Below are 18,393 nucleotides of genomic sequence, written 5' to 3' on the forward strand. Positions count from 1 at the left end.
GTCTGACACGAGAGTCAGACCCCTAAGCACAGGGTCTATCTGATCTAAGCATCGGGCCTGTCTGAGACCTAAGGACCCACTGCGTACTGTGATGGTAAAGTGTGAGGTATGGGAGAAAATCTTATTACGATGGAAAGACTGGAGACAGCCTCTCTGAGAGATGATGTGACATTTAATCCAAAGCTGGAGTGATGGAAAGTTCTAGCAGCTGGGCACTGTGTTATGTGTCAATAACCCTACTTCCCCCATCATCTCCAGGAGCTCACACTCTCACAGCAAAAAGAAAGACAAGGCAGGATTGACCTCTTTCCTATGTTCCAGATGAACCAGGAGAAAGAGCTTAATTTGGGGGGGAGGGGTGGGTTGTCGAGTCCTAGAGGAGGAAATGGCACTTGACTTTGAAGGAGCAGGATTCCAGATAGAGAGAAGTGAGGAGAATCTTCTAGACAGGGGGCAGTACATAAGCAAAGACATGACGAGATCTGTAGTTCAAAGACTGAGAATAGCTGAGTTCACCTTAATGGCCATGCTAAGGAGCTTTGCCCCAATGGAGGAGGTTGTATTGAAAGCCCAGATCATAGACTCTGGAGACCCAGAGCAAGTACCTGCTGTGTGCCAGGCAGTGCTTGGGTGAAGAAGAGGCTATGGGTCAGCAGCAAGGTCAGGGAGCAGAGGCAGGCTGGGTGAGGAGAGAAGGTTCTTGGAATCAGCTTGGCAAGCTTGGTATAGTCATTTGTCAGACAACCCTACTATGCTTTGGGAAAGGTCACCAGTGATTTCTGAATGAAGCTCTGAACATGCTTCTCAAGGGTGAGGCCGGTGAGACAGCAGACTCCAGGAAAGAGGGACTGAACTCCTGAACAGTCTTATGTGCCCAGCCTGGTCAGCTGAACATCTGTAGGATGATCTCAGAAAGGGTCCTTGACCCTAATCATGCTGAAAGCAGGTTGGACTCAGACAGACCTCAGTTCTTCCTTTTTTTCTTTTCTATGTTTCAGTTTCCTGTCTGTAACATAGGGATAACAGTTATACCTATTCCACTAGATTGTAGAAGATAAGTCACTTCTTATTGTTGTGAAACATGAAATGTCAGGAAGGCATTTAGCACAGTGCCTGGCACAGAGTAAGTGCTCAGTAAAAAGGGATTATGGGTAAGAAAAAATAAATAAATGAAAAACGTTTCTGTAGTAACAGGGCTGTGGGAGGAAGGAAGAAAACAAATGGATGAAACCCTTTAAATCCACACCATCAGTAAAAGTGATTTGCCTATTCAAATCCACAAGTCTTAGAGTTGGTTAACTCATTTCCCTAAAGAGGGGATGCAAATGAAGTTCTCTCTCTGTGGGGACTACATTTCTCTTTCCTTCCCCTTCTCCTTCCCCAAAGAAAACTGTTCTAGGGGAAGGAACCACAAGTCTGCAGAGTAACTGCTATGTGCGGGGCCCTTTATGAAGATCTTTCTTTTATATCCACCCAACGTCTCAGTTGGGATGTAAATTCTATTAACTCTATTTTATGGAGGAGGAACCAAGACTCAGGTTGAGTGCTACACCCACATCCACCCAATATCGGCTAACATGCCACGCTCATTCATGATGGATCTTAGATTCAGACCCACCTCCACTGAACCAACATCAAAGCTTTGATAGCTCCTTCAGATCACATGAGGCCCTCCCTGGGTCTGATCGGTACTCACCACCCAGCTTCTGCGATGACACCACTCAGCACCAGAGAGCCTTGAAAGCATTTCACCTCCGAGCACAGAATCATTTTCCCACAAGCTAGGTGGTTCGGTTGTAGTAGCTCCACTTCAGCCCTGAGAGGAGGCAACTGAGTTAATTATTTGAGCTGAGAGCCCCTGGGTTGTATCAGCTAAGATAATGATCACAATGTGTAGCTGCCAGCCCCAAGCAGAGCTGAAACACTAGCACTCAATTGCTTATTAACATGATTTGGATAATATTCTTAACAGCTCTCCAGTGGAGCCGCTAAAGAAGAAAATTGTAAAAGCCCATCAGTTCAGATGCCCAGCTACCCAGTTCAGATGCCCAGCTACCCCCTTATTATTTCTTTCCCCAGTAATGGAGAAATCCCATGGACAGAGGAACCTGGCAGGCTACAGTCCATGGGGTTGCAACATGGACTTAGTTGCAACTTAGTGACTAAACAACAAGAAAGAGAGACCTGCATTGGACCTCTGGCTGGGACAGTCACTTGTTGGGTGATCCTAGCTGATAATGCCCCTTCTCTAGGCCTCCTGGTAAAATGAGATGGAATACCACATGTGATTCATGAGTTGTTTCAAGGACTAAACTGATAAGGTTTGTAGATATGTGGATGGTGCCTGGGGCTTAGGTGGTGCTGATGAGGGAGGGAGGGAGGGAAAGAGGAAGGAGGTTTATTGAGTGTCTGTTGGGTAGCAGAAGGGCTTCACTGGTAGCTCAGCTGGTAAAGACTCTGCCCACACTGCAGGAGACCTGAGTTTGAGCCCTGGGTTGGAAATATTCCCTGGAGAAGGGAGCAGCTACCCACTCCAGTATTCCGGCCTGGAGAATTCTTTGCGTCTCTTTGAGTCACAAAGAGTCAGACACGATTGAGCGACTTTCATTTTCACTGGGTGGCAGAAAATGCACAGACAAAATTTTATTTGATCCTCACAACAATCCTATGAGATAGTCTCATCCTCATGTTACAGATGAGGAAACTGAGTCGGAGAGCTTTATTTAAAGTTGAACAGCTGGTAAAAGCAATGATTCAAGCCAAATCTGGGTGACTTCAAAGCCTGAGCTGCCTTTCTGTTTCCCTTTCATTCCCTCTCTCTGTCTCTCTTTCGGTCTCCACCTCACTGTTTCTGTCTCTCTCTGTGTATCACTCTTTCTCTGTATCTCTGTCTTTCTGTCTCTCCCTGTGTCTCTCTCTCTTCATTCACTCCTTTTAACCTCCTCTATTTCACTCTCACTTGCCCCCTCTTCATCCTCTCTTTCATTCTCACTCTTTTTTTCTCACTCTCTTTTATTTTTGATCGCTTTCATACCATGCTACTTCTAGAAATAAGCAACCAAGGAAAAATCTGGACAAAGACATGGCAGCCAGAGCAGTGATGAAAGGTCTGGGCCCAAGAAGGGAAATTTTAGAGAGTGATTTGGAAGGGTTAGGAAGGCAAAGAGACTTACCTCTATGGATTTTCATATCGAGGATCAAGGCCAAACCCAAGGCAAAATCCAGCCTCTAAAACACCTCCAGGAACTGAGAAGGAATGGACTTTCCAGGTGGCTCAGTGATAAAAAAAAAAATTCACCTGCCAATGCAGAAGACGCAGGATACCTGGTTTCAATCCCCTGGGGGAGGAAATGGCAATCCATTCCAAGTATTCTTGCCTGGAGAATCCCATGGACAGAGGAGGCTGGTGGGCTGCAGTCCATGGGGTCGCAGAGTCAGACATAACTGAGCATGCATGCACAAATAAGAAGAAAAAGCACCACTTTTTCTTCCATCCCCGTTTCATAGGTTAGGTTCACATCTCACCTAGAGGCTGGGTTCAAATCTCCACTCCCACCATTTTAGCACCGAGACTTTGGATGAACGCTTCATCAACGCTTCAGATGCTCTGAGCCTCAGTGTCCTCATCTGTAAAATGGGCATCATAGAACCGTCCCTGCCTCCAAGATCTAGGCGAGGATTCAAGGCAGTGCTCTGCACCCCACCAGGTGCACAAGTGCCCAGCAGAATGAGTTTGGCTACTGTCACAACCCAGAATAAAGCTATGTCCCTGGTTTCCTCCAAACTCCTTGCTCCAACACATAGGTCTTTTGTAAATGTGAACTTTTCCCATGGTTCACTTTCTGCAGGCTTCCCATGGTGATCTGGCCCTTTTAACTACAGCGGTGTCAAGGCATCTTTGTGAATCAGCCATCAAGTGTAGGCTGCTTGACGTGACTGTGGGGTTAACTTACAAGTGACTAATTTTTGGAGGTGCGATTTGGTACCCTCCCACCCGTGGCAGTGTGACTGGGTGTAATTAGTGCTGATGAGTTTACTGAGGGGCTCATTAACGTGTCGGTATTAATATCCATATGAATACTTTCAACAAAACCTTTTGTTCTTGGAGGAGGGGGTGTGGGAGGTAGTTACAGGAACCATCCTGCTTTTCCAAATTTAATTGTCTAAATACAGTGCTGTCTCAGCAATTCGGGACATTTTTTTTTTTCACTCTCTTTCTCTCACAGGGCTCTGCCAAAAGCCTACTTTGGCAACAGGAGTGATTAGTTTGTGTTTCAATAAACTTGCTCCCTCAGAGTCACTTTATCCCAGCAGGGCACAGGGAGTTGAAATGTGCTCTCCATAACCAGTTTGAACTGTTATTTATTAGAGATGAGTCCAGGGCAGGAGTTGTGGGAGTTTGGATGAAGAGGAGCTTAATAGCTCACAGGTGAGTCATCTTTCTTTTAGTTGATACACTGGGTTCCCCACAAATGTCAGGGTCAGAGTCTCCCTAAAGACAGACCCACCCCCCACCCCCCACTTTTCACCATCTGCTGAATTAACAATCACTAACATTGCTTTGAGAGGCACAGTGCAAAACTTTGCTAAGTTAATCTTCATAGTAACACACAGAAGAAAGGACTATTGTTAGCAGTCTCGTTTTGCAGATGGGGAAACCGAGTCTCAGAAAAATGAAGTCATTTGCCCAAGTTCACACAGAAATCAAGCAGCAGCATCCAGTATGGGAATCCCGGTTTGTCTGATTACAGAGCCTAAGGTCTTAATCATAGCCCTCAGCTGTTTACAGCAGTTTGAAGGTTCCTGGCACCCTACTCTCAGGCTTGCACAGGGTCATAGAATTTTATAACTGGGACATCTTGATTTGCCTGAGAATGCGGGAACTCTTGTGACTTGGGACATCCAGTTTTAAGACTGGGACAGTCCCAGTCAAACCAAGATGAGCTGGTCATATCCTCAGGCTGGAAGCTTGGCCAAACTGTCAGAGATAAAAGCACAGAAGCTTCCAGACTTACTTGAGGCACTCTTATTACCTCTTCCTCTTTAACTGTGTAGATGAACAAAGCAAGGGAGAGGGGAAATGACTTACCCAAGTCATGCGGCTCCTTAGTAGACAGAGCAGGAAGTGGAAAACAAATCTTGGGACTCTCCTGCCATTTTTTTCTTCCAATGAGTGAAGCTGTGAAATTTAAGTTTATGAGCATTTTTTTGACCTCTTACTGTGTGAGCAACTGGGCTGTGGGTTAGCAAAAACTCAGGAGAAATGTCCAATAGAACCTTCCATGATGGGGGAAATGCTCTAAATCTGTACTATCCAGTGTGGTAGTCACTAGCCATATATGGCTAATGTGACTGAGAAAGTGAATTTTTAACTTAATAGCCACATATGGCAAGTGGCTACTGTGTAGTACAGGTCTAACAGATATGATTAGTATTTCAGAGGCATTTTCTTTCTCTAAGAGAACAGATTCTATAGTGGGCTCACTCTTAAAAGGTGAAAAAAATTTTTTTTAAATATAAGGACTACTATATATAAAATAAACAACAAAGACCTACTATACAGCACAGGGAATTATATTCAATATCTTATAATAATAACCTGTATTGAAAAAGAATAGATGTGTATATATAAGTAATGAAACATTTTGCTCTATACCTGTAAAATGGAAAATCAACTACACTTTAGTGAAAAATTAAAAGCTAAAAAAGGAGTGGGGAAGATGGGAACAGAAAGGAAGTACCATTTACAGGTGGTATACTAGGTACTGGGCTTCCCAGATGGTGCTAGTGTTAAAGAATCCGCCTGCCAATGCAGGAGATGCAAAAGACTCGAGTTCAGTCCCTGGGTCGGTAAGATCCCCTGGAGAAGGAAATGGCAACGCACTCCAGTATTCTTGCCTGGAAAGTCCCATGGACAGAGGAGCCTGGCAGACTACAGTCCATGGGGTTGTAAAGAGGGGAACATGAATAAGCAACTGAGCGCGCGCGCACACACACTCACACACACACACACACACACACACTGGGTACCAGGACTGAAGTAAGCATTAGCCCACTTATTCTGGAGGTCTGAGCTCACAATTCTGCACGTCTAACAAACTCCCACGTGATTCTAATGCTGCTGGTTCAGGGACCACACTTTGGGCAGCAAAACCTGGCCTCTCTTAAAAAACAAAACTTCCTCCCTTCCTTCCACTGTCAAGAAACACTTACTAGATACCTACAGAGAGGAGGAGACATTACAAGTTATAAAAGAATTACAAAAGCTCTGAGAAAGAGTTTCCTTGTTGACTTGAAAGAGGACATCCTCATCAGTGGAGATCTGAGGGGCTCCTGCTCAGTGAGCTTCATCCAATAGCCAATCGGATAACATTTTTGTCAAATGGTACACAACCAGCCAGGAGAAGGGGAGGGGCACAGGGAATGCTGCTTGGGAATGAGGTTGATTTGGAGAGGGGTTCCAATTCTGCTTCTGACCAGCAACGTGACCTATTGCGAATAGCCGTCATCCACCTCTCTGAGCCTCCATTTTCACCCTTGCCCTGTTGCAGAAACCAGTACTCGAGAAACCATGCTCCACACTAGGAGAGTTGGAGAACTCAGGTTTATTACTCCAGCGGGCCCAGAGAAGTTAACACTCCAAGCTCTGAGCCCTGAACAAAGGGATTACAGAGTTTTTATAGAAAGACTGTAGTGGGTAACACTAGCTGTTAATAGGCTGGTTTAAACTAAGGGGTTTTGCGCACACAGGAACAATGGTCAAGATGGGGAGGGGGATGCCCGACCTGGACAGGATTGATTAAGCAGGTTTGCAGGGGCTGGGCAATTGCAAAGAGCAGGACAAGGGTGAGTGAGATAAACTCCAGTTCCTAGTATTGCAAGTCCCCACTTTCTGAGACTACGTGACCTACATGATCTAGACTTTGCAAGGGGCAAGCTAAGTTGCAGAGGCAGAAGGAGAAGGAGGTTATGTAAAATTTTAACTTTTCCTTTTCAGCCCCTGGTGACAAGGAGGTTGCAATTCATGGGAATAGAGATGGTATAAGAGAAATCGTGTGTAAAGTGCCTGACCAAGTACATACTTAAAAAATAATGGTTTCCTCCTACCCTCTCTCCCTCTTTCTCACCCTTCCTTTTTTCTTACCTCTTTTTGGGAAGGCTCCTCCAAAAGCAACTCTGAGCAGAAGAGAGACAATGACTCCTGGGCTCAGGTTAGTCCATCTAGATGTAGCCCAGTCGGCTACTTTCAGCTCTGGGCTTGAGCCAGGTTGGGAGTTCCATAGAGAAGGCCAGGAACCTTGTTACTTCTGATTTGTACCTGGGAACCACCAGAGAAATGTCCTCTTCCCCATCTTTTCTCTGCATAGCTGAATAGATTGGAAACACTGGAGAGAGACAGAGAGAGAAACAAGCTTAATCACTAAAATATGCCTGAGCTGAAATCCAAATAAATTTAGTTTTAAAAAATTAAGAATGTGATTTCCGTGACAGGAAGCAGAGTTCACATGAAGGGCCCATGTTTTAAACGACGGTGATGATTTCTTTGTTCTGTACCTCAGAAGAGTGTTAGGGGCAAGACTAGAATGTTAATCCGAGATGAGTGCAACTTCCTTCAGCAGCCGTATCTGGGGAGGATTGCTGACCCAGCACTCACGTCCAGCTGCTCATCTGCCCCACAAGCTTAGTGCTTAGGGCAAGGGGAGCCTCTTCACCAGGGTCCCTCAGACTCCCAGCCGACTGACTTGTCCCGCGAGTCATTCTAACACTCTAGGTTATCTATTTCCTGTCTGAGCCACCTACTGAACTGTGAGCTTCTGGGTTAGCTGTGTATGAAGCTTCCTGGTGGCTCAGTGGTTAAGAATTCACCTGCCAATGCAAGAGACGCAGGTTCGATCCCTGGGTAGGGAAGATCCCCTGGAGGAGGACATGGCAACCCACTCCAGTATTCTTACCTGGGAAATCCCATGGACACAGGAGCCTGGTGGGCTACAGTGCATGGGGTCACAAAAAAGTCAGATAGGATTTAGTGACTAAACAGCAACACATCCCTAGCTGCCTTTGAAATGTACTTAAATTTCAATTAACATTTGTTAAAATGTGTTGATTTGTTCATTGTTTTGGTAATCCCTACGGTGGTAGATTAGGCTTCCCAGGTGGCTCAAGAGGTAAAGAATTTGCTTACAAATACAGGTTTGATCCCTGGTTTGGAAAGATCCCCTGGGGGAGAAAATGGCAACCCACTCCAGTATTCTTGCCTGGAGAATCCCATGAACAGATGAGCCTGGAGGGCTAGAGTCCAAAGGGTCACAAAGATTCAGGTACAGCTGATGACTGAGAAGGCACACAAGGCGGCAGATTGCAGTACTGATTCCAATTCTTCAACCCACACTACCCTCTGTCTCTGCCACGGCTAAGTTCCTGCCATGTCCCTCCCCCCCCGCCCCCCCCCCCAACCCCCCCCCCCCCCACACACACACAGAGTTTCTGATGCTGTAGGTCTGGGGTGACACCAGAAACATCTCAACTACAAAAAAGAGCTTAAGAGAAATCTCCAAATCATGCATTCTTTTTAATACCAAAGGAAAAAGGAAAGAAGACCTGTTCTGATAAGACTCCTATTTATTTTCCTTCTTTAAGTGTGCAAAGACGACTAGATTAAGATGAAAGTTGTAAAGGGGCCACCCAGAAAGACAGCTGAGCTTTTAACCATTACTCAGCCTATATCTGATAAAGGATTGCCCTGCAGCTTGTGAATAGAAATGGTTTCTCTTCTCAGGCCCTGTTGGACCCAGATGCTCCTGGGTCTTTTCAGGGTCCAGGGTCTACGTTGGGAGCTTGGAGATCCTGAGCTTCAGTGACTTTCCTCTCCTCCCTCCCTCCCTCCCTCCTTCCTTCCTTCTCTCCTGGCAGAGACTGTATCCTGTTGCTCTGAGCAAGCCCAAGAGAAAGGCCAGCGGCAAGTGACTGCTGGGAAGGAAGAAAAATGAGTCCCTTTTCTGCAGGGCTCCTGGCATCCTGTGGGAGGAAGGAAAGGACAATGCTTTGAGGGAGCTGGCTCTGCTGACCCCCTCCTGGCGGGCTCTCCCCTCCCCTTTCCGGTGCCTCGGGTTTGTCAGCCCCAAAGCCTGCACTTCCTGAGTAATCATTAGATGCACGCGTGAGGTATGTGGTTCCCCGGGCCCTGGGCAGATTCCTGGCCCAGCCTCAAGAGGCACAGTGCAGACAATCCTGGGCTGGGACCCTGAAACACAAGTGTCTTGGCTGCTTCCCTCTCCCTGCCACCGTGGCTACTGCCAGATCACTGCCCATGCCTGGGCCTCCATTTGGCATGCTTAGAAGTGCCTTCTGTGTGCCTGAAATGGCCATCTGCATCAGCACTTCCTGAGCCTCGGGGGCACCAAAATCATGTGGGGGCTTTGGAGCCCTCCTCCCTGAGTGGGTCGATGCTGCAGTCTTGGCAGGCATGCAGAGCAGACCTGGCATCACTGGAAATGGTCTGGGGTGATGCCAGGCTGCCTGGAATGGAAGGACCATCCCTCTCTCTCCCAGTTCCTACCCAGCACTTTTCAATCTCTTTCTGACAAGTTGGTAGATAAGAGGTCAGTAGACATAGTGATGGGCTTCCCCGATGACCCAGATGGTAAAGAATCCACCTGCCCTGAGGAAGACCTGTGTTCAATCCCCGGGTTGGAAAGATGCCCTGGAGAAGGGCATGGCAACCCACTCCAGTATTCTTGCCTGGAGAATCCGCATGGACAGAGGAGCCTGGTGGGCTATAGTCCATGGGGTCACAAAGAGTCACACATGACTAAGCCCAGGCATGGTGATAATAATAGAAGTAGTAAGGAGTAGCAGTTTAGAGAGCTTCCTTCAGAGACAGATTCCCAGCAACCAACACACAAAGCCACCACCTGACCCACAGCCTTGGGAAGAACTTGTAACTGTTAGGAGTATCACTTTATTCATCTACATAACAGAAACAATAATAACAAGAACACCTTCCTAGGACTATTGTGAGAGTTGAGTTGATATGTTCAAAGCCCTTAAAATAGTATGTGGCAAATTGTAAATACTATGTAGGTACTGTGCGTGTGTGAGCACTCAGTCGTGCCTGATTCTGCAACCCCATGGACTGTAGCCTGTCAAGCTCCTCTGTCCATGGGATTTTTCAGGCAAGAATACTGGAGTGGGTTGCCATTTCCTTCTCCAGGGGATCTTCCTGACCCGAATTGAACACACAACTCCTAGGTCTCCTGCATTGTGGACAGATTCTTTACCAATGAAGCATATGTAAGTGGTAACCAATATTATTATTATCTATATGTTCACAAGTATATTCCTCCTTTATTGAACATATAATAAGGAGTATCTTTTCTGCACCTAATGTCAAGCCAAGCTGTGGTGACTTAGGAATGAATAAAATGGGTTTCCTTGCCCTTAAGAAGCTTTCAGGTTAACAAAGACTTGTAAACTCATAAAGAGCTGACTATAATATAATTTTGTCACAGGCTAAGTCCCCAAAGAAGTAGACTCGGAAGGTGTTGAGCACACAGGATGTTTTTAGGGAGTGCTTTGGGATTAACACCCATGGAAGTGGGCAAGGTCAGAAGCAGGACTGGCAGAGTGAGAAAGCACTCCTACATTGTCCGAAGTTAGGTCCGGATGGCCAAATCTTTTTACACCCCTGGGTTAATCAGTCATTGGATGTAGGCTGCCCCAGAAACGACTGTAACCTCTGGGGAGGTGGCTCTCCACACTGAAGCATCTCTGAGGGCTGTCTGCTAATAGCACTCCCAGCAGGTGGGGTCAGTAACTACAAGTTCTTCATTGAAGGGGGTCTGGATTGGTCAACATAGCATCCACCCAGATATAGAAGGGTAATTCTGATGAGATGACAGAAAGTACAGATGAGTGCTTTAGAGGATGAGTAGTTAAGAATATATTGTAAACCCCTCAGATTTCTATGGCGTTTAATATTTTTCAAAGCATTCTCCCATAAAAAAGCTTGCTCATGATTTTCAGTCTGGGTTCCACAGGCAGACTAGGAAGATGTGTACTAAAGGAAAAGCACTGGATTTGGAGGCAGAGAAGACACTGACTCCCAGCTTTGCCTCTGCTCAGCTGGGAGTCCCTGTGCAAGCTGCTCGTGTTTCTTGGGTCTAGTCTCTGGAAAGGAAATGATCACATACAATTCACTATAAGGGTTCAATTAAGGGGTAGATAGGAAACAGTGTCTGGACATAGTTAGAACTCAAAAGAGTAACAATACCAAACACAACTTCAGAAAAAGCAACAACAATAAAGATTATCTTCCCCATTTTATAAACAAAAGTATTGAGACCCCTAAAGGTAAGATTCATCCCTAAGAACTTACAGTGGACTCTGGGTGGATCCAAGACTATTCTATTCAGTATAAGCCTACTGAGTTCAGTGCTATGTAACACTATAACTTTCATCTTACCTAGAGAACCTATAGAAGTAACACACCTTTGAAGGGTCAATTCAGATGTTCTGTTTATAGTTAATATTAGAAGGAATCTTGGAAATTACTTCCTTGCAACACTGAGAAATTCAGGGCTCCACGTGGCCTAGCCTCTACATGGAGTAGACTATCAATAAGCCAAGCCCAGCAGTAACTAAGGACAGATTCCTATACATATATATATATATATATATATATATGTATTTATGTCTTGGGAACTTTCAGTTCAGTTCAGTTCAGTCACTCAGTCGTGTCCAACTCTTTGCGACCCCATGAATCGCAGCACGCCAGGCCTCCCTGTCCATCACCAACTCCCGGAGTTTAGTCAAACTCATGCCCATTGAGTCAGTGATGCCATCCAGCCATCTCATCCTCTGTCGTCCCCTTCTCCTCCTGCCCCCAGTCCCTCCCAGCAATACGGTCTTTTCCAATGAGTCAACTCTTCACATGAGGTGGCCAAAGTACTGGAATTTCAGCTTCAGCATCAGTCCTTCCAATGAACACCCAGGACTGATCTCCTTTAGGATGGACTGGTTGGATCTCCTTGCAGTCCAAGGGACTCTCAAGAGTCTTCTCCAACACCACAGTTCAAAAGCATCAATTTTTTGGCACTCAGCTTTCTTCACAGTCCAACTCTCACATCCATACATGACCATTGGAAAAACCATAGCCGTGAGCAGACGAACCTTTGTTGGCAAAGTAATGTCTCTGCTTTTCAACATGCTATCTAGGTTGGTCATAACTTTCCTTCCAAGGAGTAAGCGTCTTTTAATTTCATGGCTGCAATTACCATCTGCAGTGATTTTGGAGCCCCAAAAAATAAAGTCAGCCACTGTTTCCACTATCTAGTTCCCCATCTATTTGCTATGAAGTGATGGGACCAGATGCCATGATCTTAGTTTTCTGAATGTTGAGCTTTAAGCCAACTTTTTCACTCTCCTCTTTCACTTTCATCAAGAGGCTTTTTAGTTCCTCTTCACTTTCTGCCATAAGGGTGGTGTCATCTGCATATCTGAGGTTATTGATATTTCTCCCGGCAATCTTAAGGAAGACCAATTCCCAGCAACGCTTCTGGAGAAATCTTTCCTCCCTAACTTATTGCTTTGTATTATTGCTCTAAAACCACACTTTCAGCAAATACGCTGGCATTTATCTCTCAGATTTTAGCCTTCAAGTCTTTTCTTTCTTTTCTAGTTCTCCTCTTCAACTCTTCATTACACAGATGACTCAGTTTCTCTTTCCTTCTGCCTTTCAGTTTCCATTTCTTCTACATTTCCCAGATTCAACATCACATAATTCAAGGACCCATATTAGCAAAGACAGAACTTCCCATAGGTGAACATGGGTCTGTGAAGGAGGGGAAGGAGGAGGGTAGGGGAAAGGACAGTATTCAAAACTGTTAACAGCTTACGCAGTCTAGAGACCCACAGGTCAGAATACTTAGGTCAAAGAATTGGATTAAGGTCTGGGCAGCTCCCTACTGTGCGATGGTAACAGGTTGCTGACTCAAGGAGAGGTGAGAGATGGTCCTGGGGCTGTCTGGGATGGCTGAGGTAATCAAGCGAAGGGGTCAGGGCAGCAGCAGCTTATGAATGGGTGGGAAAAAATTTCAGTTGCTGCTCTTTGAACAACTAATACAGTATTACAAGGAAGTTGTAAACTGTGTATCTCCCAAGTCAAGACACATCTTCTGTGTGGGACAGTCAGTGCATTTGACCACTTCCATCTTTGGCTTGCTGGTCTCCTGGTATCCTAGGAGAGCCTTTGGATCCTTAGGTACCTTCTTCATAGGGTTCTTAGGAGGATTAAATAAGTTAACATATAATAAAATTGCTTAAAGAAGTACCTGGCAATGGAAGTGCCCTGTAAATATTATCCATCATTAGCAAGTAGAGTTTTACAGACATTTCTCATTTAATTTCACAATAATATAAGGTGGGAACTATTATTCCCATTTTACCAACAATAAAACTAAGGCTCAGAGTATTTAAGTAATTTGCTGAGGTTCACACCAAGAGTAAGTTATAGAGAATGAATTTAAGCCCCAGATTGAGGGACTTCAGATTAATCATCACTCCACCTAATTGTATCTGGCTCCTTCCCCCTGACTCTGGTTCCCAAAGTTTGTGGACTTAGGCAACTACATGCCCCAGGCTGTTCTACTTCCGAAGATTTAAGCATTCATGCTGAATCAATACACACACTATGGATGTCCTAGATTCCACTTCCCACTGTATTCCAAGGGGCCAGGGGTCAAAGCTGGCAAGTCCAACTCCTCTAACATCCCGTCTTCTGGAATGGATGTGAGCATGCAATGTTTAGTCTATTGTTTGTTTCCAGCAAGTCTATATTCAGGCTGCTTTACTAGAGGATTATGACTCAGGAATACAGAACAAATGGCTTTTCCAAAGCACTCTTGATCATGTCTTTTGCATTTATTCATGCTGAGATGTTTTATCATGTCACCTCTCTGATGCAACCAAAAATGTTCAATGTCCTGGTGGCTGGGATCAAGTGACAGGCTTAACTCAGAGGCGCTGTTTGCAAAGCACATGCAGCACCTTCTCAACCCCCCAAGATGTGTTTTGAAGTTGAGAACTGTTTGTAATGACTATATTGAACATTTAAAACTATTCATGATATTATGGTTATTGTAAATTTATGGCTTTGGAGGTGTTGAAATGGAGTCTGGGGCCTAGCCATTGACTCTTGGGAGATGACTCCCAGCTTCATTAATTACTAGATGTGTAACCTGAGGCAAATACCTTCATCTGTTGAGGTCTCAGTCTCCTCATCTTTAAAAAGAAAATAATAATAATATTATTATATTTCATAATGCTATTGTGAGGCTTAATAAGCAAGTGCATGTTACATGCTTCATCAAGGTTAGACATGATATTAGCTCAGTGGCTCATTGGTAAAGAATCTGCCTGCCAGTGCAGAAGATATGGGTTTGATCTCTGGACTGGGACGATTCCCTGGAGAAGGAAATGGCAACCCACTCCTGTATTCTTGCTTGGAAAAACCCCATGGACAGAGGGGCCTGGCAGGTCACAAAGAGCCAGACAAGATTTAGCAACTGAACAACAGCAATTGACTGATTATTCATAGCCAATAGCCCTGATTTTTCTAGAGATTTAACAAATTTGGGTAAAAGCAATTAGTATAATTCATGGCATGTGTCTTAACAAGTCTTAGGAACTGCCTGAATGTGGGAGCTGACACTCAGGTGACTGGGTGGATATTCATGCCATTCACAAATACTGAGAACATGAGCAGAACAGAAGCGGGTCTCAGGAGACAGTGCTGAGCTCAGATTGGGGCATCCTAGAAGAGTGAGGCCCAGGGGACAATTAGCAGGCAGAGATGTTGTCTTGGTTTAGACTGCTTTAACAGCTACCGTAGAGTGAGTGACTTAAAAGCAAACATTTATTTCTCAGAGTTCTGGAACCTGGGAAGTCCAAGATGAAGGTGCCAGCAGATTCTGTGCCTATGAGAGCCCATTTCCTCATTCATAGCTGTTCTTTTCACTGTGTCCTTAAATGACAAAAAAAAACAACAACAACAAAAAAAAACACATCTCTCTGGGGTCTCTTTTATAAGGGCATCAATCCCATTCATGAGGGCTCCAGCCTCATGACCTAATCAAATCCCAAAGGCCTTACCCCTTAATACCATCACATTGAAGGGGAATTTTTCAACTAATACATTTGAAAGGCAGAAACATTCAGTCCACAACAGATGTCCAGTAATCCCCTGGAGCTATTCGGTGTCCTTATAGATAAGGATGGGAGACTCATTAGCAGGTAGGTATTTAGAACCAGAAATAGCTGAGGTTTCTCAAGAGAGGTTTGTGAGGTGTGGAGGCCTGTGGATAGAATCTTGGTGAGCCCTGATATTTATGGGGCTAGCAGGGACATGGTGCACATAAAGGAGGCTGATAAGGAAGGAGCCAAGAGTGGGAGGTAGAGAGAAAAATATAGCAAGGAGTCCAGCAAAGGCCATGGCCTTGGGTATCTTACAAGTGTGAACTTGAGGCCAGGTTCTGCCACTTAAGGGCTCTGTGAGTTTGAACAACTTACTGAAACCTCTGAGCTTCTCTTTCCTCTTCAGTGAAATGGAACAATAGCATCTAGCTCATAGGAATGTTGTGAGGATGGGATGCTGAGATGATGCAAGTAAGGTGCGAGAGGAAGCATCCTTCACTTATTTGTTGTTGTTTAGTCACTAAGTTGTGTCCCCAAGGACTGTAGCCCACCAGGCTCCTCTGTTCATGGGATTTCCCAGGCAAGAATACTGGAGTGGGTTGCCATTTCCTTCTCCAGGGGATCGTCCCACTGCAGGGATCAAACCCACATCTCCTGCATTGGCAGGTGAATTCTTTACCATTGAGCCACCAGGGAAGCCCCTCTTCACTTATTTGCCTGCTCTTATTTCTCATAGCTCCTCTGCAGGTCAGAACCCCATCATACTCCTGACTACCTACCCAAATGTAAGCCCAACAGGATCCTCACCCACTCTGGGTCCAGAGTGCCCAGCAGAGGGCCAGGCAGCGATCTACCTGCTGGGACAGAGAAGTGGAGCAGTGACCAAGCTCGGCTCTTGTGGAGTTTACTTTCTAGTGCAGGAGACGGACAATAAGCAGGAGCATCCAGACAGTGACAGAGGCTGTGAAGGCAGCCTAGGTGTGTAATGGGGTGGAGAGAGGGCTGGGGCTGGAGGGGAGCAGTAGATTTGGGTCAGGAAAGGTCTTGGGGAGGGGTGGTTTTCAGCTCAGAGGGGCATCTGTGTGAGGATCAGGAGGCAAAGCACTTCCAGCCCTGAGACCCACAAGCACAAATGTGCCGAGGTGGTAACAAATGTGGCCTGTGTGAGGAGAAGGAAGGTCTGCAGGGCTAGAATCCAGGAGGAGGAAGGGACACAGGAAATACAATTACAGATTAAAAACAAAAAAAAATAAAAAATTTAATAATTAGAAAAAGAACACCTTATGCAGCAACATGGATGAACCTAGAGATGATTGTAATAAGTGAAGTAAATCATAAAAAGACAAATATCATATATCACTTATATGCAGACTCTAAAGAAATGACACAGATGAACTTATTTACAAAACAGAGACAAATTCACAGACACAGGAAACAAACTTATAGATATCAAAGGGGAAAGGAGGAAGGGATAAATTAGGAGTTTGGGATGAACAGATACACACCACTATATATAAAATACACAAACAGTAAGGAACTACTGAACAGCACAGGGAACTATATTCAACATCTTGTAATAACCTACAAAGGAAAAAGAAGTTGAAAAGTATACATATATATATCTGAATCACTTTGCTCTACACCTGACACTAACACAACTTTGTAAATCAACTATACAAAAAAAAGAGAGAGAGAGAGAGAGAGAAGATTGCAGAGAGAGGCGGGACCTTTTTTTTTTTTTTTAAAGTATTTATTTATTTGGCTCTATCGGCTCTTGATGCTGGGAGGGATTGGGGGCAGGAGGAGAAGGGGACGACAGAGGATGAGATGGCTGGATGGCATCACTGACTCGATAGGCATGAGTTTGAGTAAACTCCGGGAGTTGGTGATGGACAGGGAGGCCTGGCGTGCTGCGATTCATGGGGTCGCAAAGAGTAGACATGACTGAGCAACTGAACTGAACTGATCGGTTCTTAGCTATGGCACGAGTGATCTTTAGTTTTGGCATGTGAACTCTTAGTTGTAGTTTGTGGGATCTACTTCCTTGACCAGGGATCAAACCCAGGCTCCTTGCATTGGGAGAGCAGAGTCTTAACTGCTGGACCACTAGTGTGATGGGTCCTCAATTTCTTCACTCACTGCCCCTCTTCTGATGGTCTGCCTGCCCCGGGAGTGTCTGAGGGCCACTCCACAGACCCGACCTCAAGTGTCCTCACAGTGGACAGGCTCTGTGGCTCTGTGCTGACAGCCATGGTGTCACTCCCGTGGCCCACAGGTTCTCTGGCATTAAGGACCCAGGTCTGTGACAGAGGGAAACATTGCCTTGTAGCTTTGCTTTGAAGTGTATTTCACTCTAAGGACAGAAGGAAGAAAAGAGATTCCCCCCCACCCAAGTTTTTATTTGGAAAATTTGAAATTTACAGAAAAGTTACAAGAATAATACAACGAGCATATGCCCTTCCAGTAGCCCCACCAAGTGTTCATATTTGGCAACATTCATTTTCTGTCTCCCTCTCTCTCTCCTCTCTCTCCTTCATTCCTATGTGTTTATCCATTTTAACTTCTTCTGCAGAACTGTTTGAATATTAGTTGCAGAAATCATAGTTGGTGTTCAGTTGCTCAGTCATGTCCGACTCTCCTGTGACCCCATGGACTGTAGCCTGCCTCCTCTGTCCATGGGATTTCCCAGATAGTTTGACTCAAATACTTTAGCATAGATCTCCTAAGAAGAAGGAAATGGGAATATTCTCCTACACAACCACAATTTTCACACTCAGGTAACTTATATGATATGATACCATTGTATAATACAAAGTCATAATATACAGTTATATCTAGGATCCAATCAAGGATCACACATTTTAGCCATCATGTTCTGTTAGAATCTCTTTCTATCTAGAATAATTTCCAAGTGTTTCTTTTTATTTTGGAGTTTTTTTAAGGCTTTCATGCTAGTGAAAAATCTGAAGAGCCTAGGCCAGTCAGGCAAAATGTTTGTTTGGATTTGTCTGATTATTTCTTCTTAATTAGATTCAGGTTGATCAGTTTTGTCATGAATACTGAATCCTTTTAGGTGCCTCATATCAGGGGCCATAGGATGTCCTATCACTGGTGACACTTCCTTTGATCATCTGGTTAGTGGTCGCTCCCAACCTCTCCACCGTGAAGAGAGCTTTGTAGCTGATTAGTAACCTACTGAGTGGT

The 18,393-nt window shown here is 45.0% G+C and overlaps 1 long non-coding RNA gene across 1 annotated transcript in view; it reads right to left on the reverse strand.

The window, feature by feature from the left end:
- The window catches only part of LOC122436908, a 273,990-nt gene that overhangs the window by 58,583 nt on the left and 197,014 nt on the right, over positions 1–18,393 (reverse strand). The window contains exons 7-9 of the long non-coding RNA XR_006268152.1: positions 7,145–7,385; positions 5,090–5,179; positions 1,697–1,816 (exon numbers count right to left, since the gene is read on the reverse strand). This is a non-coding gene — a long non-coding RNA (uncharacterized LOC122436908). The remainder of the gene's footprint in view (positions 1–1,696; positions 1,817–5,089; positions 5,180–7,144; positions 7,386–18,393) is intronic.

The sequence above is a fragment of the Cervus canadensis genome, chromosome 2, assembly GCF_019320065.1.
Source record: "Cervus canadensis isolate Bull #8, Minnesota chromosome 2, ASM1932006v1, whole genome shotgun sequence".
NCBI lineage: Eukaryota > Metazoa > Chordata > Mammalia > Artiodactyla > Cervidae > Cervus > Cervus canadensis.